General features: G+C 53.9%; 1 protein-coding gene and 1 long non-coding RNA gene across 2 annotated transcripts in view; one reads left to right on the forward strand and one right to left on the reverse strand.

Moving 5' to 3' along the window:
• The window catches only part of PAQR5 (progestin and adipoQ receptor family member 5), a 73,569-nt gene extending 59,922 nt beyond the window's left edge, over positions 1-13,647 (reverse strand). Inside the window, exon 1 of the mRNA XM_036113599.2 lies at positions 13,525-13,647. The gene's annotated coding sequence lies outside the window, so the exon portion shown is untranslated. The remainder of the gene's footprint in view (positions 1-13,524) is intronic.
• LOC144382879 (uncharacterized) overlaps positions 1-25,286 on the forward strand; it is a 1,041,026-nt gene that overhangs the window by 995,967 nt on the left and 19,773 nt on the right. The gene's annotated exons all lie outside the window — the stretch shown is intronic.

Consider the following 25,286-nt stretch of genomic DNA (forward strand, 5'->3'; position numbering starts at 1 on the left):
GTCAAATCTGAGGCCTTGGGACAATGAAGGGTGGGTGTTTGCACTCCGCACACCCAGGCAGGCCGGGTGGAGGCCCACGGGCCCCGGGCCCAGCCTGACAGCTCCCCCCCAACCCCGAGGAATTCACTTCCTCAGACCCCTCTTGCGCTCTTTTCAGACCCTTAAGGAAATCTTGAGGATGGCAAGCCAAGCTAAAAGACAAAACTTCTCTTCTCCAGGAGAGACACCAGGCGTGAAACCCAGACCCGGAGAGGTTGGGCTGCTTACTGGGGATCACACAGCAAGCTGGGCCCTGGGGAAAGTCCAGAAGCCCCCAGTCTTGTGAAGCAACATTTCAACATTCAAGCGTCTGTTGGACTTGGAGGAACTGTGTCCCCAGGAGGACAGTGAAGATTAAGCCAAACCGGACTGGGGTGGGGGGGGGCATCAGAGTGTCACTTTCTCCCTCCCACATCCTCTCTCCAGCCTCACAGTTAAGCCAAGTGTTTCATCTTCCTTCACACAATTTCCTTTTTTCACCACTTACATTTTTTTTCAAACCATCAGTCAGGTTCTAGAGAGCGTATGTACCAAAAACATCTAAGAAATAAACTACCGACATCCCACATTTCGAAAGCCGACGCCCTCTCCCCTTGGCACCCTCTCTTCCTCCAGCTGCAGCTCCCCACCTCTGCTTTCAAAAGGATCCCCCGCAGAAGCATCATGGAGCCCTGATCTGGGGAAACACTTGTTTCCTGCCCTGGGGGCAACCGAAGGATCCTTCGGGAGGCAACAAACCCTCACTGGACTCACAGAAGTGCAAGGTCACTGAGTCCATCCCTGTCCCATCTAGCTCCAGGGTCCCCAGGCCTCCCTTGCAAGCAGAGAGGGTGCAACATGCACAGCCCCCCACACACACACATACTAACAAAGCACAGGGACTCTGCAGCCTCCTGTCCCTTCCCATCCTAGTGGCTCACCTATTGCCCCCAGTGTAGCCATCACCATCCTCCTGCCACCCCGGAGGCCTGACCCTCAACCTCCCCTCAGACGGCTGGCCTGTGGACTGCCAGAAATGTGGGGGCCTCCTCGCCAGACCTCCTGTCTCCTCCTTTCCCCTCTGCCAACTTTTCCACACCTGCTGTCTGCTTGAGCTCTTCTTCTTTCTAGAAGTCTGGTCTGCCAACCACAGCCCAGCTGGCTTCCCTTTATTCTCTGCAGTGGCAGCCGGGCCTGCATGGCATGTTGGTGAATCATTACATGGTATCTTTCCTGGGGCGGGGGGGGCACAAAGCAAATACAACACGATTCTAAGCCCCACAGCCCACAGCCCAGTTCAGAGTTCATCAGAACTAGATGGGTGCCTGCTGAGTATGAGATTATTTCCCCACAAATTCCACCCTCAAAAAGGTAAATAATGCTCTGGGCAACAATAAAGGAATCGCAAGGTAGCATGAGTAATCGCCAACTGTGTGCATGGGTTCATGAACTCCCTTTGGACTCAATGACTTAGAGCGCACAGGATGGGGATCTAGACCAACATTATTAGAAGAGGCAACTTCTGCCCCCCATCCCCAAAAAAAGACTCTGTGTGACTTCCGGCAGTGTGGATCAGGGCCCCCAGCAAACAAGGCCATAGCTATTGCTCTGCTCGCCATGTTTCCAAGGCTGTTTGGTCTTCAAGAATTCTCTTCTCAATTCAAATGCCATGAAGCTGAGAACTAGCTGGCCAGTGTGGCATCTGATCCTGAGGGAGAGAGGCTCTGGAAGAGAGGGGCGGGTGCTCATGGAGAAGGCAGAAGCCACCAGGATGGTGGAGGCTCCCTTGAGACAGGAGGGGAAACGTGGCCACCATGTAACTGGCAGAAAGATGGGAGCGGGGTGCGGGTGTGGGGGTGCTGGCGGTAGCACGTTGAGGGAGTGAAGACGGAGGGTTGAGTTCACCCAGGGATGGGTGCTGTTAACGCGGCATCAAAAAAGGAAGGGGGCAGGGGAGTCTGGGGTCTTAGCAAGAGTTGGGTTGGACCACCGGGCACTGTTTAGACCTTCATCATAAGCAGCCCCACCCGAACCCCCGGAGGGCGTTAACACAAAGTCAAATTATTCCTGAATTAAAAAACTGTTTTCAAACAGTACCCACAGGACCCGCCCTGCATTATGAACCCTATCGCTTCTTCTCCCCCTACATGGTCACACCTGCCTCCTCTCGTATCTTTCTCTCCAGCCTCGGTTCTGAAAACTGCCCACCCTCGTCCACAGACACTTCCCTGTGTCTCCTAATTGGCGCTCCTGCCATCCCCACCATGAGGCCTTGCCTCATCTCCAGACCACCTCCTCCAGGAAGCCTGCCCTGAGAGCCTACTCATTTCACCACCCACACTGTGGCATTCTAGAGCCTCCCCGGGACCTGCAGTTTATGGGCCCTCATACTCTGTCCCTGTCCTAGGGCACTGTTGTCTCAACTGTACGCACAGGATTTTAATTTATGGAGGTGACCAAGTGACAGGAAGAGAGGCTAATGCCATTGAAAGAGGATTTTCCTTACTCACATTTCCTGAGGGGGGCGTGTTACGCCACGCAGGGCCATGTGGAGAAGCACCAGTGCTGGTCAGGAGGCAGAGAGGAAGGAGGGGAAGGCGAGGCAGGGCAGGATGACTGGCTTCGTGTTGGCTAGTTTGAAGTTCAGGTGGGCTTCGGGGTCCAGGGGCTGTCCCTAGTTGTCTGGTCATTGGGCCTGGGTGGTTCGGGGTGGGAGACGTTGGCATGGCGTGTCAGAGTAAGATAAGGAAGACGCCAGATCACAGGCAAGATCTAAGCAACTGCCGCTGTCAGTCTGGCCCCACAACTAAAGGGTGCCCAACAGACAAACAGAGCCTGAGAAAGCACACCACACCATCCACTCACTTCCCCACCTCTAGCTCAGTTTCTAGGGCTTGTTAATCCAATCGCTCTTGCTAATACCATCATTCTCCTGCCCCTCTAACTTTCTGATACCTCGTCAACACAACCCCATCCCTGGACCAACTCAACTATCTGCCCGGCAGCCTCCTCCCTCCGTCTGTTACACAGCAGAGAGGAGTCTTCCAATCTGGAACCCACCCCAACGCTTCCTCAGGGACCTCCATGCCAGGGACCTGCCACTCAGGTGACTCTCCCTGTCGGCATCCATAATTCTTAAAAAAAATAGCAGCAACTGCAAAAACCTTGATCGACTGTGGAGGAAACACTCGTAATTGATATTCTAGACAAAAGACTAGTTTCCTTAATATATAAAAATCACCGCCAATTCAGTAAGACAGAGACCAACGACCTGATAGAAAGTAGGCAAAACAGGGGCACTGGGTGGTGCACTCGGTTGGACGTTTGACTCTTGGTTTTGGCTCAGGTCGTGATCTCGGGGTCATGGGATCGAGCCCCACATTGGGCTCCACGCTCAGCATGGAGCCTGCTTGATATTCTCTCTCCTTCTCCCTCTGCTCTTCCCCCTCAACCCGTGCCTCAAAAATAAATAAATCTTAAAAAAAAAAAAGTAGGCAAAACATATGAATAGACAGTTCACAGAAAAGAAAACACAAGTGGTTCTCATGTGTGTGAAAACATGTTCACCCTTATTCATAGCCAAAGAAATGCAAATTAAAACTCTACTGAGAAACTATTTCTGTCTTCCAGATTGGCAAATATCAGCAAGTTTGGTAACACTTCACGTCAGAGGGCGTGGGAATCGAGCACCTTCGCACATTGCTCCTGGCAGTATACCTTCCTAAAAATTCTATGGAGAGCAATTTGCTGATTTCTTTCAAAATACAAATGCACACACCTTGTGGCTCTTCAATTCCACTTCTGAGACTTTATCCCATGGGTAACCACCTGCACTGCAAACTGACTAAAGCACAAGGTGATTCAGTGGAGCATTGTTTGTGATGTCCAAAAAACAGGAGATTCCTCAAATAAATGATGTGACATCCATAGAGTGGAACATTCTATAGCCATATACAAGAATGAAGAAGCACTCTACATACCGATCTGGAAGCATCCCAAGACAGCTAAGTGGGAAAAGAACAAACGAGGGGCAGAAAAGAACATAAGTGTGCTCCCATTTGGGGAGAATGACTCTGTATATGCATGTTCTGATTCATGCAGGCAAGCGAGTAAATACAAAACTGGTAAAGTTGCTTCCAAGAAGGGAGAGCACTAGGAGGCCGAGGGAGATGGGGGATAGTGACTTTTCACAGTGAAATCTGTGCAATTTTTTAAAATTCTGAACCATGTACGTTTATTTTCTAAGAAAAAAAAAGTGGGGGGCCATAAGCAGATTAAATTAACAAAACGAACCCTTCCCTGACCCATGTTCCTTTCTGGCTTCCAGAACTCTCTTCTCACCTCTTAAAGACAAGCTTTTGGAGCCGTCAGCTGTCTCCCCTGCCTCACTCCCCACCTGCCTCCCCCTGACCTGCCCGAGCTGCCCCAGGGGAATCGGCCTCCCCGACTTCTACTCTCCCGCCCCCAGCGGCCGCTGGCTCCGGCCCCACCCACTTCACAACGGCCACGCCCTCCCCCTTGAACATGCCTCCCTGGGTTTCCAGGACATCACGCCCTGCAGGTTTCTCTGTTCCCTCTCTGGGCAGTCCTCCCCAGTCTCTAAATGGTGGAGCTCACCTCCAGGTCCTCCTCTTTGCTCTTCTCTTCTTGGTCCACACACTCCCCCTAGGCTACCTCGTCCACCCCGAGGCTTCACTCATCATTGGTATGCAGGTAACTCCCAAATGTGTATTTCCAGCCAGACCTCTCTTCTGAGCTCAGGGCTCCACATGGAAGTCTCCAGGGGTCTCCAACCCAACATGCCCAAGTGTCTCTCACCAGCTTCTGGCCAGTTCCATCCTCCACGCAGAGAGGCTTCCTTGCCCGTGCTCCCTCCCAAGTATCCCTAGAAGCCAGCCACTCTCCCTACCTCCACCAAGGCTCCCTTTGCCAGTTTCCCTTCATGCTCTTTCCCACCTCAGGACCTTTGCACACACTGTCACCTGTGCCCTGAATACTCTCCTCTCTGCTCCCCACACCTGCTCCTGCTTTATCTTGATTAATTCTTATATATCTTCTAGAACTCGGATTAACATTCCTTCAAGAAGCCTTTCCTGGCCTCCGGGACCAAAGAATGTCAATTAAAGGTGATTTCTGTCCCCCGAGAGGACGTTTGGCAATGTCTAGAAGACATTTTTGGTTGCCACAAATGGGTTGGGGGTGTGTAACTACTGGCACCTAATGGGCTAAACATCCTACAATGCACACGACAGCCCCCACAACCAAGAATTCTCTGGTCCAAAATGTCAGTAGAGCTGAGGTGAGAAACCCTGCCCTAGACTAAAGCATGTCCCCATGACACGCTTTCAAAACACGCTCCATTATCACCTATCCCCAATGTGATTAAATGTTTAACTGTGCAAAGGCATTGGGCAAGTTCCATTTTCTAAGCTTTACAGGATATATGCTCATGTTTATCTCTGTATCTCCACCCCCAGTGCCCAGCCTCAAGCACAGACATGGATCGTCCGGATTGGTACGGAGTGCACAGGGTTGGCCCTGTCCCCGGCAGAGGCCGTGCCATGTCCTGGCCTCCAGCTCCGCTGGGTCCTCTGTGCCATCCCATGGCAGTCTTTTCCCTGGTCCCTTAACCAGCTCCTCTCCTTGTACCACAGCTCTGCCCACCTTCCCAAGCCCTCGTTCCCACCAGAGGGGGGGTTTCTAAGAGACCCTTCAGGCCATCTGGTCCTGGCCTCCCCCTTCATCATCTCGTCGAACCGGCTACTCCCCCTGTAAGCTGACCCAGCAGGGGCACCACAGGTCACCCGGCCGCCAAAGCACAAACACAGATACCCCCGTGCAGCATGCCCACCCCCACACCCGCTCCCTCTCCACGCACCCCGACAACGTGCCTTCAGTGTATCCACCCAGTTTTGTCCTGCTCGGTTCTTGCTTTAAGCCTCTTTCCCTCCCGATCCACCTGTGACACCACTCCCTGCGACATACTTCTAAGATGTCACTGGCCTGTATCACTTCCCAATTAAAAACCCCTCCCAAAGGGGCGCCTGGAGGGCTCAGTCGGTAAAGCGCCCGGCTCTGGGTTTCGGCTCAGGTCATGATCTCACAGTTGCGGGATCGAGCCCCGCCACAGGCTCTGTGCTCAGCGCGGACTCTGCTTCAGAGTCTCTCTCTCCCTCTGCCTCTCACTCGCGTGCTCTCTTTCTCTCTCTCTCTCAAATAAATCAGATCTTTAAAACAACACAAAAAACGCTTCCATGCTTCTCACAGCTCGGAGCCCAGGTTCCCCAGCCCGGTCCCAGACCCTTCCCACTGTACCCTCCCCCTGCCTCCTCGCCCGCCACACCCTGCTTCAGCCCCCGAGCACACACACCACTGTGTTTCGTGGCACCAGTTAGGCTTTCCCCTCCCCTCCCCTCCCTTCCCCTTCCCTCCCCTCCTCTTCCCTCTCTTCCTCCCCTCTCCCTTACCTAAATGCTTGGATATCTCATGTTCATCCTTAAAACCTAGCTCTAACACTTCTTCCTCAACAAGACAGTAATTCCTCAGAAAGTAAGACACAATTTCCATATAATCCAGCAATTCTGCTTCCGGGAATATACACACAAAAGAACTGAAAGCAGGGACTCACACAGATACCTGCCCACCCGTGTTCACAGCAGCATGACTGACAACAGCCAAAAGGTAGAAGCAACCCAGAGGGCTGTCCACAGATGAATGGATAAAGAAGATGTGGTACATCCGTACAGTGGATGCTAGTCAGTCCTCGAAAGGAAAGAAACCCTGGGGCCCCTGGGTGGCATAGTCAGTTACACGTCTGACTCGATTTCGGCTCAAGCCCTGCTCCCAGGGTTATGAGATCGAGCCCCATGGCGGCTCCATGCTCAGCGCCCAGTGGGAAGACTGCTTGAGATTCTGTCTCTGCCTCTTCCTCTGTCCCTCCTCCCCATACTCTCTCGCTCTCTCATTCTCTCTCTCTAAAATAAATAAATCTTTAACAATTTTTAAGAAAGGAAAGAAAATCTGATGCCCCTTCAACACAGATGAGCCTTACAACAGGACGTTAAGTGAAACAAGCCAGGCATAGGAGTTCGCGCGTCGCGAGATCCTGCTCACACGGGGTACCTGGGATAGTCAGACTCGTGGAGACAGAAAGAAGAATGGTAATCACCAGGGGCTGGCGGACGGACGAGATGGGGAGTCAGTGTTTAACGGGTACAGAGTTCCAGTTAGTGTTCAATGGGTGCAGAGTCTACAGGGGACATTGGTAACATTGCAATTAGACTGAATCTTTGTCCTCCCGGACTGAAGGCCTCCGCAGGCAGGGGCTGTGTCTGATTAATTCACTGCTCCTAGCCCCTCCGCTGAGAGCCATCTACAGGCCTTCAATGCGGATAGGAAAAGGGGGTCAAGGGCGCCTGGGTGGCTCAGTCGTTGAGCGTCTGCCTTCGGCTCAGGTCATGATCTCAGGGTCCTGGGATCGAGTCCCACAACGGGCTCCCTGCTCAGTGGGGAGCCTGCTTCTCCCTCTCCCACTCCCCCTGCTTGTGTTCCCTCTCTCGCTGTGTCTCTCTCTGTCAAATAAATAAATAAAAATCTTAAAAAAAAAAAAAAAAGAAAAGAAAAGGGGGTCAAGAGGTACACACTTCTAATCACAAAATAAAGAAGTCGTGGGGATGTGACGTACAGCATGGTGACTAAAGTCAGTAATATTGTTGTGCTTACTTGAAAGCTGTCAAGAGTAGGTCCTAAAAGTCAGCTTGGAATGGGGACAGATGGTAAGCAGGCTTACCGCGGTGACCCCCCGTGCAGTGCATTCAGACAGCAGATCATCACGGTGTACACCTGAAATCAATGTTACACGGCAAGTATACTCAATTAAAAAATAAATAAATAAAACAAAAAGAAAGAATAACCCAAACCAATCACTTTGGTTAACATTATCCCAAATCTCACAGCCTGTCGTCCCCAGAACAGCGATTTACTTCCAACATCCATGGGCAAACCCCTCCCAGCCCTGGAGAAGAGACATCCTCATTCCATCAAGCGGTGAGGTCAGAAGGGGCTTCTGTGGACAAAGTTAATAAACAGCTCACGTGGGAGGAATAAACAAAACCAAACCAGGGCTGGGTCGGTGCAGGCAGTGTGGCCCTCGGATCCAACACCACTGGGCTCGGCCTCTCCCCCTCTGCCCAGCGGGTGGGCTGCTTCACTTCCTGTGCCCTCTCCAGGGGCAGGCAGCGAGAGAGAGGGGAGAGGAGCCTGCACAGGAGGAGGAGAAGCTCAGTCCTTAGGGCACAGGGAGATGATTAGTCACCGGTGGAAGGCTGCTGACCTTAGTGTGTGTGCCGGCCACAGGCCTGCCCCCCCCCACTTTCTTATGTAACCCAAGGTCTGGAAGGCAAAGTGGACTTGGCCTTGGTGCTCAGCAAGAGGCAGGGGCCCAGAGACTCCTTTTTTCCCATAGCTCATGTCCCACCCTACAAGCCCTTGGAGCCCCTATCCCCAGGCTTCTTGTTCACGCACAGCCCATATTTATAAAACAGGGACTAGAAAAGACAAGTGTGTCCCCCATCCTGAGGATAATCATCAGGGGGGTCTTTAGGGATCATCCAACCTGGGGGTTCTCAAGCAGAGATGATCCTGCCTCCAGGGGACATTTAGCAAGCTCTGGAGACATCTTTGGTTGTCAAGAAGGAAGTGAGAGGTGCTCCTGGCATCCCCGGGGGCGGGGGGGGCGGGTAGAAGCCAAGGATGCTGCTGAGCATTCCACAATGCACAGGACAGCCCCCACAACAAAGAACTATCCAGAAGAACAATCCCAGACATCGGGAGCGCTGAGGTGAGAAACCCTGATCTAAGCCAAGCTGTCTTTTACAGACGAGGAAACTGAGGCCCAGGAAGCGACTGAGCCAAAGTCACACCGTGATGAGATAGTACCAGAATCAGAATCCAGTTCCCTGCCGGCCACACCAGCCTCCAACTACCAGGCATGCAGTGACCAACTCTGGTAGCAAGCTGGCCGAGTGGCCGAATGTGGGACCATGGCATCGAGAAGCCCATGACGGCTGGGCTCTGTGCCTCCGACAGGCTCCCAGTCATCCCACCAAGGTCAGCCTGGCCACGGGGCTCCCGAATAATCAAAGGGGAAGAACGTCTCCCGGGCTGTGGTGCGCTTGGGCAAAATTCACTACTCACAGCCCCACGGAGCACGCTGGGGGTGGGCCTGGCCTGGGTCAAGGCCAGGAGCGAGGACAGCTCTCTAACGCAAACCCCGCCTTACAGGACACGGCGTGGGCAGGAATTACACCTTGGATCGCTGCTTTGGGGGCCCCCGCCTCTTCTCCCAGATGCTAAAACTGATTGTCTCTCTTGTACCTGCTGGCTTCTCACTGCCATCTGCATAATTTCAAAATAATATCTAGAGTCACCCTTGTCCTTTCCCCCCACAGGTGTTCCCAACTGTGAGCCAAGAGCAGGGCGCAGGGCCAGGTGTTAGAGCTGACAGAGCACCCCATCACTGAACGGCTGACTCCCACGATGTCACAACAGACGTACTTTTCCATCCCCTGTTGCTGAAAGCCACCGGACTCGTGATGGCGGTGATAAGGAGAACGCCAGGGGTCAGGAACACAGGAGCTATGTCTCAGGCCCGGGCCTCGCCCGCTCCAGGGCAAGGGAGCCCACAGGGAGCAGCTGGGGAGCAAGGATGGGGGGTGGGGGGGAGCTGCGGTGGCTTGGGACCCAGGAGTCACCAGGACAGATTCATTTCTTCAGGCAAGTGTTATCTTTGTTCCCTCCATCTCCCTGTCCCCTTCCTCCCCAATTTTCCAAGCAGCGGGTCAACTCCTATACACCCTTAGAGACACAATTTCTGGGTGTCTCCCCTAACGCCCACGCACAGGGGCATCCCCACTCTTAATCTGGCAAACCACAATGACAATGGGAAAGGATCTGGGTGTCAAGAGCGGGGCTTGGGGAAACAGCCAGAGCTCCCCACGAATCTACTGTGTGGGCAGCTTCCTCTGGGGGTGGGGGGATGCCGGCCACCTCGGCCTCTCGGCTCTCCGACCATCTGTGCGGCGGGCTGGGTTGCAGCGCCTGGCAATCAGCTAACAATTATCGCATGCTTATTACTAGTATTAAAAATGCAACCATCGCCCCCCGCAAGCAATCAGGAAAGAAGGCAGGGGCTACATTTCCCGTGAGTGTCAGAAGGAAATGCCTCCAGGGACCCCACCTCCCACCTATGCCCCTGCCAGCTTCCTTGGAAAATCTTATTGTCACATCTCTCCTCCAGCTGACTCCATGGGGCCCCAGAGTTTTGCCTTGAAACACAGATAAAATTCCTTTCCTGAAAAATGGCAGCTGGATGAATGACTGGGGGGTAGGGGTGGGGGTTGAAGCTGCTTAGTGTGTGTCTAGGCACGTCCCATATTTTTTTGATCGCATAGAAAGTTCCAGCTTCTACTGGAGACAATTCTTGGCCCACCACTCTACCCCCACACTCGAGTTTCTCCATCCTGCTTGTCCCTACACCTATGTAGTTCTTGCGTCCTCCAAGGAAACCACTCTTAACAGATTCTTAAGTGAGGCCTCAGAGCCCCAAGCTTTCCCCAGGACCTTGGGCGGAATAATGTCCTCACTCTTCCTGGCCCACACATCTAGTCACACCTTCTCAGCCTGGTTTGTTATCCCTGGCCCAGTGATCTGGAGCTCCATCCTTTCCCCCAGCGCTGCAGGGGGGCCTGGCTTTGGTCCTCCTTGGCTCTTTAGTGTCCTGGGGAATTTTAAAAGGCTGCCTGAAAGGGGCACTATTTTTACCACTAACAAAGGAACTGCCCACTCTTGGAGAGCAGCCTTGTGAGTCTTCTTTTGGGGATGGGGGTCTAATGCGAGCACTCCTCCTTGGCTCTCTCAAATTACCCTATGTTGGTGGCCATCTGCTCAGCCGAGGAGCTGTCCCTCTAGGTGACCTGAACATTTTCCCAAGGCAACTCTTAAGCACCCCTAACAGCCAGGTGTAGGGGACAGAGACCTGGCTAAAATAGACAGGACGTTAGATAGTGATAAATACCATGGAAAATCGAGCAGGGAAGGGGTAGAAGGGAGAGGACCTCGAATGCTATTCCAGCTGAGAAATTCTGGGTCTTAAGCTCTTCCTCTGCTGGGTTCTTGTTAAGACTCAGGCACTGGCAGTAGGAAGCTGGGCAGGGCGCTACATGTGTGCGGGGACAGCTGGTGGGGGTGGGAGTGGTGACAGGGGCTGCAAGGGCTTGCATCCCAGCTATGCTCTCACTGGCCTCCGCCAGGGAACGGAACTGACCAACTCTGAGTGCCCCGGTCTGTCCTGAGGCCAAAGCAGACACCTGGGTCTGCAGAGGAGTTCAAGGGTACGGAGTGGCCTTGAATGAGCCAGACACTGACCACCTCCACCTCTAGGGGCTCTCAGACCCCTCTGGTCCCTCCTCCTGAAGCCTCCCCTATATGGTAGAATGTCCTCTCTCCTTACTTACATGGGGATGGGGAAAAGGATTAAAAACTCCCATTTTCCCCCAATTTTAGGAATTTCTCTTCCTGTAGAAATTGTTTTTGCTCAGGGAGTACTTCCTGGGAACCTACTGTATGCTCAGGATAAGGCCAGCTCTCTGAGGGAGGCTAAGATGCATGTGTGGTCGCTTCCTAGACGGAAGGGACAGCCCACGTGAGGAGCTCAGGCTAACACACGTACACAGAAGCTTACAGAGCCCTTTGGACCACTCACTCATAAAGTCATGCAGACTCACTTGTCCCCATGTTACAGATGAGGAAACCGAGGCCCAGAAAAGCAAGTTCTCCGCCCTCAGTCCATGGTTGCCCCCATGAACAGGTAAGGAGAGGGACGAGGCAAAGAAGAGTCAAGCTTCCAATAAGGTTTCCTGGAGGGCTGGGTTGGATGCCAGTGCAGGTGGGACAGGGCCCCCTCCTCCCAGGGCAGGGCCAAGCTGGGCACATAACCCACCTCCCTCTGCTTCTCCTTGGCCTGACAAGAAGTGGATCCGGGGTAAAGGGAAAGCCTACCTGTCTGGAAAAGCACATGGGATTATGGATGTGCTCAGTGATTTATAAAGCATCAAACTGCCCCAATGGGAAAGGATGTCAAGGACCCTCCGTGGCAGTAGGCACCTTTTTGACTCCCAACTTTTCAGAGGACCCTCTTTCCCTGCCAAGGGCAGAGATCCATCAGCTGGAAAAGGATCTCTGTCATTTCAGGTTCATTCGTTCAGTTCTGCTGAGCACCTCCCGCGGGCCGGGTACTACGTCAAGGACAGTAACCCAACAGGTGCCTGCCCTCCTGCAGTCCCGTAGCTGGGCAAGGAGCTGGCTCTCCCAGGAGCTGCCTGACCCGATTTTATTTCTTCTTGGAGGGGCCCTCTCCTGACCTACCCCTTCCAGGGTAAGAACCTCAAGGGAAGAGGGGAGAAGAAATGAACCCCTGCTGAGTCAGGGGCCCAGCAAAACTGGAGAACCAACCATCTGGCTCTAGGAAACTGCCCTGAAGTTCAGATCCACCACTTTTTCCCAGCAAATTATTTAACCTCTTTGAGCCTCTTTTTTTTTTTTTCATTTGCCAATGGAATAAGACCCACTGCCTCACTGGTTTATTGGTGCGGGGGGGAGTGGGGAGGCGAATGAAATCAGAGATGCGTCCATGTGAGTGATGTTAGCTCTTCTCTCACCCGCGGACCTCCCTCGTCTGTTCTCTCCCGTTCGTTCTGCGTGGGCAGGGGCATCTTTCACCCCCAACCCCACACTGAGTGGGCTGCACGACGCCCTTTCTGCTCACATCGGCAAGGCTTTCGGAGCTCTAGATGGGTCCAGGCCCCTGCCGGGCTGCGGGGCCACGCTCTCTCCCGCGCTGGACTGGGGCTTGGAGGGAGCCAAGCATGCCCAGCCGGGCGGCGGCCTGCCAGAAGACAGGGCAGAAACCGGCACCTCCCCGAGGCTGGGCACCCCCTTCAGCAGGGCCCAGACGGCCGCCCTGGGCAGAGGCCGCCCCCTCACCCGCACCCCTCCTGCCGCTGCCCGCTCGCCCTCCGTGTATCTGACCCGAGGCGGCGGGAAGCGCGAATGTAAACATCCCTCCAGAAATCGCCAACTCCGCAGTCCCCATCGCAGGACGCTGTGAAGGGACTGGGGGGGTGGGGGGGGGAGTGGGCGGAGAGGGACGCAAACGTTCGGGGGGGTGAGGACGGGACGAGCGAGAAAGCCAGCATCCCCCGTGGCGGCGGAGACCCCGCGCGCCCGCCCCGGCCCCCCGCGCGCCAGGACCCCTGGGGCGGGGACGTGCGGGGCCGCGGCTGCCCGTCGCTCCGCCCGGGGCGCGGCCGTCCCGGCGCAAACTTTCCGAGAGCGGCCCTCGGGGCGGCCGGCGGGCGGCAGGCAGCGTGAGGGCGGCGGGGCGCGCGTGGAACCCCCCAGGCGCGGAGGAGGCGCGCGGCGCCGGCCAGGAGTCCCGCCCTCGGTTACCTGGCTTCCGAGGGTCGCCGGCGGCCGGCGCGGGGGCGCGGGGGCGCGGGGGCGCGGCACGGGCCGGCCGGACACAGGGACGCTCCTCCGGGGCCGCGGCGGCCCCCAGACGCGCGGGCGCTGCACCTGGCCCGGCCGGTCGGCGCGCCTCCCCGCGGGTCCCGCCCCCGGTGCCCTCCCGCGCAGGGCGGGGCGGGGCGCGCCGGCCCCGGGGGAGGAGCCGAGGGCAGGGGGCACCCCTCCCGGCGCCCGCCCGCACCTAACCACGTGCCCCCGACGCCCGACTCGGTGACCTCCGGAGCGGCGCCCACCGTTCGCGCGCCCGAGGTGCCACGGAAGCCGTGCGCCTGGTGGAGTCGTGAGGGGCGCATAGGCCCCACGCCCACCCCGTGGACCCCTCCACGCGCTCCACGCCCACCCCCACTCCCGGGGTGGGGGCCAAGGGCCGGGAGCCTGCCCTTCAGAAGAATGCACGGGGTGGAGCACAGGGAAGGAAAAAAACAACTGGGTACCCGCAGCCCCACCCCACCACGTCCTCTCCCCACCCCGGGCTGTTCTTGGCCTTGGCGTCAGCTCCACCGGCTCTCTCCGGAATGCCCCTGCCCAGGGGAGCTTTGCCACCCTCCGCCTTTCCCCAGGACTCCATTTCCCAGGTCTGCAACTTGCTGGGCCTGGACTTCTGCCACTCAGTGGACGCAGTGACAAGAGTGGAAGGGACACAGGGGACAAATAGAAACGGCCCTCCAGCCTGTGTGGCTACTGCCAGGAGCAGGTTGCGGCTACTTCCTGCCTGCCCCCCCCACCCCCCTAGGAATTCTGGAAAATGCACCCTTTGGACAAAACTTCTGAAATGGAGGTCGTCCTTCCTTGCCCGCCCAGGCCTTCTGAGATCTTTCTGCTTCCTGCCTTGCCTCGTTAAATATGCAGACAGAGTGGAAGGAGCACAGGACCAGGAGTCCAGAGGCCTCCATTTAGCTCTGTGATCTTAGACATGTTTCTAGCCCTTTCTGAACATCAGTTTCCCCAATTGCTGTGAGGTAATTATCTCTAAGGCCCTTTTTATGGATACTGAATCATGCTATTGGGCGTCTTGCGTAGGTTTTCTTGTAGCTGCGCATCATAAAGAAGTGTGTGTATGTGCATGTGTCTCAGTCCAGATCAGCCTGTCCTTTCCGATGTAAGTTCTCGAAGGGAAGTGACGAGGCCACACAAACAGGCAGCCAGCCTGTGCAAACCAGAGCTTGACAAGAATGGTCAGCACAGGGAGAGTGGATTCCAGGCCCAGCGTTTGCTGAATTCAGAGTGGCCTCGGGCAAGTCCCTCGTTAATAATCCTGACTTTGCCCTCCCAAGGGTTTGGGGGACGAAATGACATGTGAGATGTGAAGCTCTTTGAAGGGGCAGGCAAGGCAAGGAGCTGTGTGCTTTCTGATGTCATCTTTTGATGCCTGTGACAGTGATGGGCTTCGGAGGCAGAATAGGGTGTCAGGTGTTCAAAGCCTAGTGCTGGCCGCGCCCCCCCCCAGAAGCTGTGGCGCACACAGTGCGGGCACACGGGCCACCACCAGCATCCCGCACCAAGGTGAACAAGGGGCCGCCTCTGCCCCACCGGACTCCTAACCACTGCAGGCTTCTCTGTGTGCACCTTGGGAACTGAAGAGGGCAGATGAAGAGGCTCCTGAAACCTGAAGGAGGGTGGTGGGTGGATTACCAGTTAATTGATCAGCCTGTCTTGGCCAAAGGCCGGGTGGGCAGGTGCCGCAGCCCCTCACCTGCTGCAGGGAGATTAAAGCCTCGCCGAATGGTGAAACAGGACCCCTGTGGAGAAGGATGTGGAGCAAGGAGGGCTGCTGTGGATACACACAGGGAGGGCAGAGCAGGGTAATGGGGGCAGCAGGGAGCACTCTAGACCACATGGAGAAGAATTTATGGAGTACTGGGTTCAACTTCCCCATTTCACATGGGAGGAAATGGAGACCCAGGGAGGAAGAGTGACGGGGCCAAGGTCACAGCCTCAGCAAGGGTTGCGGAGCTAGAACTTGAGCCAGGACTTCAGGACTCTGTACAGGGTCTGGGCCCCCTGTGTAGCCCAAAAGCACAGGAAGCATGGGAAGGACTGGGAATGTTCTAGTGACTGAGAGGAGCATGCTAGCCCAGGAGAAGGAGCCGAGCCAAGGTACAAAGGTGGGGAGCAGAGGGGAGGGTGCTGGAGTCCCACGGAAGGTCTACAAAGCGAGGCTGGGAACTGCAGACCTTGGAGGATTTTGAGGCCACACCAATTGGGAGATACGGGCACAGGATGTTCCTGGGGAGACACAGACCCCAAATTACCCAGTGAGGCAGCAGATGACAGGTCAGGAAGGCAGTGAGGTGACATGGAAAGAGCACCAGGAGTCTGGCAGCCTGTGTTGAGATGGCCTTGAGCAGCTGTTTCTCCTCTCTGACCGTCAGTTTCTTATCTATAGAGCGGGGGTCCGAAGCTAGTTCTTTGCAGGGTTGATCACAGTGACCACAGAATGCTTTTGGAAGTGCCCTGTGAACTTCAGAGTGCCGAGTGAATTTAACACTTAGGTTTTGTTGTCTCTTTTCGAGGGCCTCAGTAAACATTTGTGGACGTGCCCCACCCTGGGCTGGGCACTGCATCTCTTCATGGCAAGGAGAGGATGAACTGCGAAAGGGGTGCGTCTTCAAGTGGTCAGAGGGACTGAGGGAGGGCGGCGGGGGGAAAGGAGGGCGTCACTCAGAAATGTTGGTTCTCCTTGGGACACTTTAACAACACAATGCAAATACCCTTTTGGGGAGGACAGTCCCTCCCCTTCCATATGACTTGGAGTCTCCCATTTCTCCCTCTTGCCCTCCCTGGCACCTGGGTGTGCACGGCGCCAGGTGTCAGAAGTACTTTTCCCAACCAGAGCCTCCTCCTCGGGGGGCCGGTCAGCTCCTCCCAGAGGGGCCCAGACTGTCTGTGCTCTTTGTCCAAATGGCCTTGTCAGACAGCAGGAACCATGTACCTGCACTTCCCAGCGGGACGTGGGTACATCCAACCCTCACTTCGCCCCCAGGTCCTGTCCCTCCTCTTGGGTCCCTACGATGGAGTCTTCAGGCGGAGCTTACTGCTCTACTTTGCAAATGAGAAGACTGAGGCCGGAAGAGGGGCCAGCACTGCCCGACAGCGCCTCTGACAAAGCTCTCTCCTTGCCTCGCCAAGGGCTGGAAGTATTAGGCTCATTCCGTGGGAGAAGAAGTGGCTGCTCAGGGGGAGTACATGGTTGACAGTTGACGGGAACTTCCCTTTGGGCCACTGCGTTCAGACACTGGTCTCCTAGGGTGCCCAAAACAAATCACCACAGGTGCAGTGGCGTAAAACTGCAGAAACGCCCTCTCCCACTGTCCTGGAGGCTAGAAGTCTCAAATCCAGGTGTCCACAGGGCCACACGCCCTTCGAAATTTCCCTAGGACAGTGAGTCCTTGTCTCTTCTCTAACACCTCTCCCTCCTGGGGTACCTATGGGAAAGACGCCTCTCTAGGAGGATGTGCTCACCGCCCCCTGTGCCCCAGCCCCTCTGCGGATGCCCAGAGCCTGACAGCCCTTTGCCGAGGAGCTGTGAGGCATGATAGAGCTTTGCATTCCCTACAGAGAGCCCAGCCCCCCACGCGAACCCTGCCCAGGTGTGGATGTGGTCCTCAGAGCAGGAGGAGGGAGATGGAGCATGAAGGGCTGGCCCCTGGACGGTGTGTGTGGAGGGCAAGGTGCTGAGGGGGGAGGGGGGTGACCCCCCTTCCTTGTCTGGGACTCACCTTGGCCAGGCCAGGCCACAGGGCCATGCTTAGGGCCCGGACCCCTGCCTCCCCAGGGAAAAACCACAGGGCTTCTTATCTGGGGTACCTGGAGGAGGTCCCAGTCTGCCCTGTGTCAGCTGGGTTTCTCAGGGCCAGTATCCACCCAGAACCAGAGAGTCTGGGGCCTTGAGGGTCATTTGACCTAAGGAGTAAAGATGCTCAGGGAGAAGAAGCAGAGATGCCAAGAGAGGACCCAGCAGACCACTAGTGTCTCCAATGAGAGCTTCCTAGGCCAGGGCACCTCTGCGCAGCGGCCGAGGGCCCACGGTCCCCCATACAAGGGGCTTGGGCAGCCCCCAGTTTGCAAGGGGAGAGCTGCAGGACCACATCAGCAGAGAAGGGCACTGGTCTCTTTGGGTGGAGGGTTTCTTTGGGTGGCTTGAGGGGAGGGTACACATGGAGATGACAAAGGGGATGTAGCCTCCCCCTCCTCCCCCCAGCAAACCCCATCATAACCCACAGTAACCTCTGTTTTCTCCTTGTGGCCTCACACGGCCTCTGTCCTTGCATCCAAAAATGGCCTACCAACAAAATGTAATATCTAACCCAGTGGGTCTCCATCCTGGCTAGACGTCAGCATGAGCCACACATTCAATCCAAATCTCTGGAGGTGGGGGCCTGGGGTTTCTTGAAAGTTCCCCAGGTGGTTCTGAGGAGCAGGCAGCGTGGAGACCCCGAGGTAGTCCGATTCCCTACCTCTTGGTGCGTCTAAAGGCCAAAGCCACGTCTGTGGCCTTATCATCCTGCCCACAGTGCCCGGGGTTGGGCCCAGCACACAGCAAATAGTCATGCAGATACGGGGAGCCCGACCGGCCAGCTCCAGCGCAGAGCAGAGCGATGGTGGTGTACGTGCCCCAGCAGAGGCTACAGCTGCACTTCCTGCCTGGATTCGGGGCCATCGGTGCACGTGCACGTGGCTCAGCATTTCCCTGGGCTTCTCCTTCTCCTGTGCCCTTGAGCCCCATGCACCAGATGTGGACGCAGCACCTGCTGGAGGCAAGTCAAGCTCTTGGGGAGGAGTGCGGGGGGGGGCGGGGGGGGAGGGCTCCTCTGTGCAGCCCCTGGTTATCTGTTCTCAGCCTGAGGCTGCAGCTTCTCCTCCAGGACTAACTGCCTTTAAGGATTGCACTCCCCCCAACCCCAGCAAACGTTGACTGCCCCACTGAACCCAGAGACCCCCTCCCCGACCCCCAGCTCTCTCTCAGCCCCCAGGTACCAGCTGTCTGCAAGCTCCAGGTAAAACCTGGACTCTGCAAACTCATCACAAATTTTAACACGGCAGTCCCACACCTGAGTGTATCCTAAGGAAATAATCCTCAGACACTGAAAAAGCTCTTCGAACAAAGTTTCGGCATTATGTCTAAAAGCAGCGAACTTGAGCACGCCCATAGTAAAAGCTAATTGGGAGGACGATTGCAACATGGGGAATCGCTAAAGATATAGTGTTGAGTGCAAAATTGCATTGGGCAGGAGTCCCACGGTGGAAAAGTTGTACATTCGCATGAACAAAGGCTGGAGGGGAGCGGGGCGGCAGGGGGGGGGGGAAGAAAACCAAAAGGTTTGCAATTGTGGGTGATCCTTTTTCTGATTTCTGAGATTGTTGTAATATTGTTTGTGCAATAAATATTTGAATGAATATATAATAATAGTAATTATTATTAGTCCCTTGTTCAGGGAAGGCTGTTGAATAGACCTATTCAAGCTCAGGTGGAAACGAGCACAGGTCCCAATGTGGGCTGCCTCTGTGGAATATTTGCATTTGAAAGAAGCTAAAGTTTCAGACACAGTGGTGTTCAGGCCGGGGAGCAGAGCTATTTTATAGGCAGGGCAAGGCCTTGATTGAAGTCCCCACCTGTAGACCAGCCCCCTCCTCCACATGCGTCTTCCTGTGTCCACTTTGTGGGGTAACAGAGGAAGGGACAGCTTGCAGGTAACCTGGCCTCTGAGTCTCGCCTGCCCTGCACGTTATTTGGTACAATACTAAGGATATCTGTGGGGCCAGACAGGGACACTCTGACCAGGCAGGAAAGGTGCCGTGGGTCCACAGCTAGGAAAAGGCAGGGCTGAGATCTGAACCCAGGTGGGGTTCAGCTAAGGACAAGGACCTTCTCCCCTCTGGCTTCGGATCTTTCCTCTGGGATGGAGAGGTGACAGGTGCTATCCAGAGCCTCCTCAGTGGCAGCCTGGATGGACACTTGTAGCAAAAGGACTGGGACAGGGTGCTGACCCCAGGGAGGAGGGGGCTGGCGCTGGGCCTGAGGCTTTCTTAAAATCTAGGTGTGGACCTTTTGAAGTTGTGTTCTCAGGAAAGGCAGCGGGAAGCTTGCTGTGTTCTCTGTCCCCACCCAGCTGTCGGAGCTGGGAGGCGGAAGTGCTCCCCTGCTGACCTGCTGGGGCCTGGCCTTCGGGGCAGGGCAGCTCTGGACGGCCTCTGAGCCCTGGGATGTACACGCAGTCAGCTTGGGTGTGGAAGGACAGAGTTACACAAAACCTTTAGTGGGAAGGAAAGCTTCACTTTGACAGGAGGATTGAAAGTGACATCACAACCAGTGTTTCCCAAGCTCTCACAATCGGCAGGTGCTGTAAGCTCTATAGACAGCAGATCTCACCTAATGCTCCCTGAGCCCCGTGTCACAGTCCCTGTTTCAGAGATTGGGAAGTTGAGGCTGTGATTTGAATAAGGTCACACGGCAGGGACTCAACTCAGGACTGGTGCAAAGTTTGTGCTCTCAACGGCTCTGCCATTTTGCCTGCCTTTCCTTCTTTCCTTCTTTCCTTCCTTCCTTCTTTCCTTTTTAAAGATTTTATTTATTTATTTGAGAGAGAGAATGAGAGAGAGCAGGGGCAGGGGAGAGGGAGAAGCAGGCTCCCCACTGAGCAGGGAGCCCGATGTGGGACTCGATCCCAGGACCCCGAGATCATGACCTGAGCCGAAGGCAGACGTTTAACTGACTGAGCCACCCAGGAGACCCCCCCCCCATCTGCCTTTCTTAATAATCAGAGGATACATTTCGATTTCTGAAACTTAAATACCTATACGATTTCTCTTGGAACATGTCTGCTCTGAAGTTCACCGCAATATATATCCTACAGCTAACGTTCAAAATCTGACTCTTATTCGCATTAGCCAGCCGATCTCAAGGCTTTCCCAGGATCAAGCCTTTGAGAAACAGTCCACTTATGGGAAATATGGAGTACTTGCTGGCAGTCTCACCCATTAGAGTACTGGGACCATAGCGATGTATTAGCCATCCTAGGAACAGGAAGATACTAAAAGGGCAAATGGTCTGCCTAAGTGGCTCCGTGACGTAAAGGCTGAATTTGTATTAGATTGCCATCTGCCATGCTGGGATTTCTTCCTCCTCAAAAATTGTTGTGCAACTCTTTTCGCTATGGTTTCTGACCTGTTTTCTAGAAAGTCCCTTTGGCTCCAATCTGTGTCATACCTAGCCTACATGGTTTATTTTGTTTGCCTTTTAAAGATCCAAGTGCAATGTCTTTCTTCCAATACACAGATCTGGCCTCCGACAAAAGCAGCCGGGGCTGGGAATGTGCCGGATCCTGTGGTCACGTCCTCCTCACTATCAGATAACTCTGAACCATCACTGGGATTTGAGAATGCTCCTGAAATCCCTGCTAAATATTTTAGCATGCGGAGGGAGCTGGTAAAGAGAGGGAGAAGATCATTGAGGGCTGTGTAAATATTTAATTTAGCTCCAAGCCGGTATCCTCCATTACAGCATGCTAATGTCTTTATCGGAATATTCCTGAATGTAACTGAGGACAAACAGCCCTCGCTCAGGCATGCCTCACATCCCGGGCAGAAGACGCCAGGCAGAGCCTCTTCCTATCACTCCCTGCACCCGTGTTACCCTTCCCCTCCCTGGCTCGTCCTGACTCCTGACCACCAAGGGCCAAGGAAGAGCAGGGACAGATTGCATCCTCCCTGCTTATGGATAGGGGAAACTGAGGCTTAAAGGGTCAGGGAGGCTGGTAAGTGAGCTCAGATTTCCTTTCCCCAGATCCTGAGCATTTTCTGCTCCACCTTGGGGTCCACAGGGAGGCCCACAGACCCACCGGGGCCCCATGACTCCTCTCCTCTCTGAGTTCAGTTCTGCTGCAGTGAATGACTAAGGGGTGTCAGCAAATTGCCCGAGAGAAAGGGCCATGGAAGACCTAAAGCCTAATTCAGCCCAGGGTTGTCAGGGCTGGTGGCCGGGGGACCTGTGGGCGGAGGCTAGTCCCCAGGCCACCCACAGTCAGAGTCTGCGCCCGCCCCGCCCCTGCCAGCCTGGTCAGCTCTGGCTCTCCGGGTGCCCCCTTCCCCAGCAGTGCAACCCCGCCCTCATTCACCAGGCCAGGGCAGGGAACTTCTGCCTTCTCTGCAGTTCTCTTGACAACCTGGTGAAGCTGTTGCTATCGTCCCGTATTGCACGTGGAGTAACCCGGAAGGCGTGGAGTTCCTATGTAAGTGGCGCCTGGCTGAGTCAGCGCTTGAGCCCAAAGTGCATGTTCTCTTGGTGACCCCAGACACCAAACCCACCAGCGGGCACCCCGTATTCCCCTCACAGCTGACCTTTGGCTTGCTGGTCTGCCAGCCCCGATGTTTGCTGAGTGTGCCCCTGGCTCCATGCTAGCTGGTGGAGTCTCACTTTTGAGCCTTACCTGCCCAACGCACATGCACTTGCAGTGAAGGAGCAATGTGTGCAGGGCCATGAATGGGTCTCATCACCCCGGGACCAGGTCAGATGCTTGTAGGAGGGCCAGTGCTCACAGGATGGGGAGGACGGAGGCTTCATCTGGTCCCTGGTTTCTTTCTTCATTCACTCATTCATTCTTTCTACAGACCCTTGCCGAGCACCTGCTCTGGGACGGATGCTGGGTAGGCTGAATAACCGTCCCTCGGAGATGCTCACAGATCCTCTGAATATGGTACTTTATATGGTGATGAAGTTAAGGATCTTGAGATGGGCAGATCGTCCTGGATTTTCAGAGTGGGTCCCTTGTAATCACAAGGGTTCTTAGAAGAGGGAGATAGGAGGGTCAGAGGTCAAAGTGTGATAATGGAAGTAGAGGTCAGAGAGATGCAGCTCTGAGCCGAGGAATGCGGGCAGCCTTTATACACTAGAAAAGGCAAAGAGATGGATTCTCCCCTGGAATGTCCAGAAGGAACACATCCCTACCAACACCTTGATATTACCCCAGCGAAACTGATTTTGGACTTTTGCTCTCCAGAACCATAAGATAATAAATTTGGGTTGTTTTAAGCCATTGTGTTTGTGGTAAATTTGTTATAGCTGCAATAGGAAACTAATACAGATACCAAGATAATTGAGATGTGGTCCCTAACCTTGAGGAGCCCTCTATGGGACCATGCAGAATCCCCTAGAGGCCTTGTTAAACACAGGTGCTGGGTCCCACCCACACAGTTTCTGATACAGTGGGTCTAGGTAGAGGCCGAGAATTTGCATTCTAACAAGCTCCCAGGAGATGCTGAGGCCGCTGGCTGGGACCATACTTTAAGAACTGCTTGCGTAAAGGAGTGGTTCTCAAGTTTTAATGTGCATTCAATTGTCCCAGGGACCTTGTAACATGCAGGCTCTGAAGGTAATTCCTTTATGCATTTGTTGCCATGTTTATTACCTGAACCCTCTGCTAGAATGTTAGGTCTGGGAAAGCAGCTCCTTTGCTAGAGCTGTGCCCGGCGATAGACATGCAATAAACACGGGCTGAATGGCTGGGTGAATGAGCAACGGCTTGGAGCTTGCCTGACCGTTTAGGTCAGACACCATGATGTGGTGTCCTGGGTACCCTTGCTGATGGCACAGAGTGAATGAAATCCCACAGGGACAGAACGAAGATCAGAAAGATCAGGGGTGGAAGGGTCCCCGAGGACCCCATCGTAGGAGAGGGGCAGCAGGAGTGTCCACAAGGGAGGAGGAGGGAGAAAGAGCAACTGGAGGAAAGGGGAGAGCTAGGACACAGCCAGGAAGGAGGGGTATTCCTAGAGGGAAGGGAAGTTGGCAGCTTCTAGAGCAGAGAGCAGAAAAGGGCTCCTGGATAAGGCTGGAGGGAGGGAGAATTTGAGCATAAAACTCCCGTTCTTGGGAGCTGGGGTGGCATCTTCTATGGGAAGGCTTAGGGGCTCAGATATGCATCCATTATTTTTTCTCTCTTATTAGACAATTTATAAAAGCAATATGTGTATGCTGGGCAATATTTTGGAGAATTCTGAGAAGTGTAAAGGAAAAACTGAAATCACCTGTAATTGCCATACCCAGAAATGAGACTTATTTATGTGTTTATGTATTTCAGGGGTTTTTTTAAAAAGATTTTATTTATTTATTTATTTGAGAGAGAGAGAATGAGTGGGGAGGAGGGGCGGAGGGAGAGGGAGAAGCAGGCTCCCCGCTGAGCAGGGAGCCCGATGTGAGCCTTGATTCCAGGACCCCGGGATCACGACCTGAACTGAAGACAGATTCTTAACCGACTGAGCCACCCAGGCGCCCTTATGTATTTCAGTTTTTATTTAATACACGAATGGGGGCCACCTGGGTCGCTCAGTTGGTTAAGCAGCTAACTCTTGATTTGAGCTCAAGTCATGATCTCATGGGTCATGAGATTGAGCCCCTCATCAGGCTCCGTGCTCAGCAGAGAGAGTCTGCTTGAGATTATCTCTCTCCCTCTCCCTCTGCCTGCACGCCTGCTCCCCGTGCACACACATTCTAAAATAAATAAATCAATCTTTAAAAAAATACATATATGTTACACACACAATTTTCCTTCAAATTGGGATAATAGTGTTTGCATCTCTAAATCCTGTTTCTTTTACTTAATACATTGTTCCATAAGTATATTTTATGCTATTTTGAAGAGCAAAATATAATTTTTGAAGGTGCATGCTTTTGCACAAATGCACCATGATTTAGCTATATCCTTATTTTTGAATATTTAAGTTGTTTCATTTGGTTTTAATTTACATTACCCTAAGACTAATGTTCTGCATCTTTTATGTGTTTATTTGCCATCCTTATTCCTTCTTTAGTGAAATAGCTGTTGAGATCGTTTGCCTATTTTTTAATTAGGTCATTTTCCTTATATATTTTGAATATAAGTCCTTTGTCAGGGCTATGATTTGTAATTATTTTCTCCCAGTCTGTGTTTACATTTTTAGTGTCTTTTGCAGAGCAAAAGTTTTTAATAGTGATGAAGGCCACTTTCTTATCAACATTGTTCTTTTACAGATTATGTTTTTGATATCTGAACACTCTTTGCTTAACCCAAAGTCACAAATATTTTCTCTTGTAGCTTCTAGAAGTTTATAGGTTTGCATTTCACATTTAAGACTATGATCCGTTTTGGAATGAGGTTTTTTGGTTTTTTTTTTTAAATAAGAGGTGGGGTAGGTGAGGTCTTTTTTTTCTTTTTTCTTTTCGGTCTTGCAAATAGCTGCCTAGTTATATCTCACTCATTCATGTGCACCCTGGCTCTGCACATTCCCCCTTACACAGTGAAGAGACGCGGGAATTCACCATTGCACACCCTTCTTTCCCACAAGCGGAGATGGTGCTTGGCACAAAGCACCCTGGGCTTGCGATCAGATCAATGTTTCCAGCCTGCCCCCCACTCTGTGGAACAAGTCACACCATCTCCCTAGGTCTCAGTTTGAGAACCGACAGCAGCAATCCTGACCTCACTGGGTTGTTGTGAGGGTTGTGAAGGTGTAATTGGGTAGCAAAATTCTAGGCAAACGTTTACAAACTGAGAAGAGCTTTTCCTAAGGTAAGGAGATGGGTCTGAGTGACAGTTATGGATGGAGAGACCGGGTTAGCTGGAATGGGGCTGGAACTCCCCATGCATTTCCAGGGATCTGGACCTCTGGACACCCTAGGAAGCAGCTACAAAGATTGGGGTTGCCCTCTG

This window comes from Halichoerus grypus, chromosome 8 (genome assembly GCF_964656455.1).
Source record: "Halichoerus grypus chromosome 8, mHalGry1.hap1.1, whole genome shotgun sequence".
Taxonomy (NCBI): Eukaryota; Metazoa; Chordata; class Mammalia; order Carnivora; family Phocidae; genus Halichoerus; species Halichoerus grypus.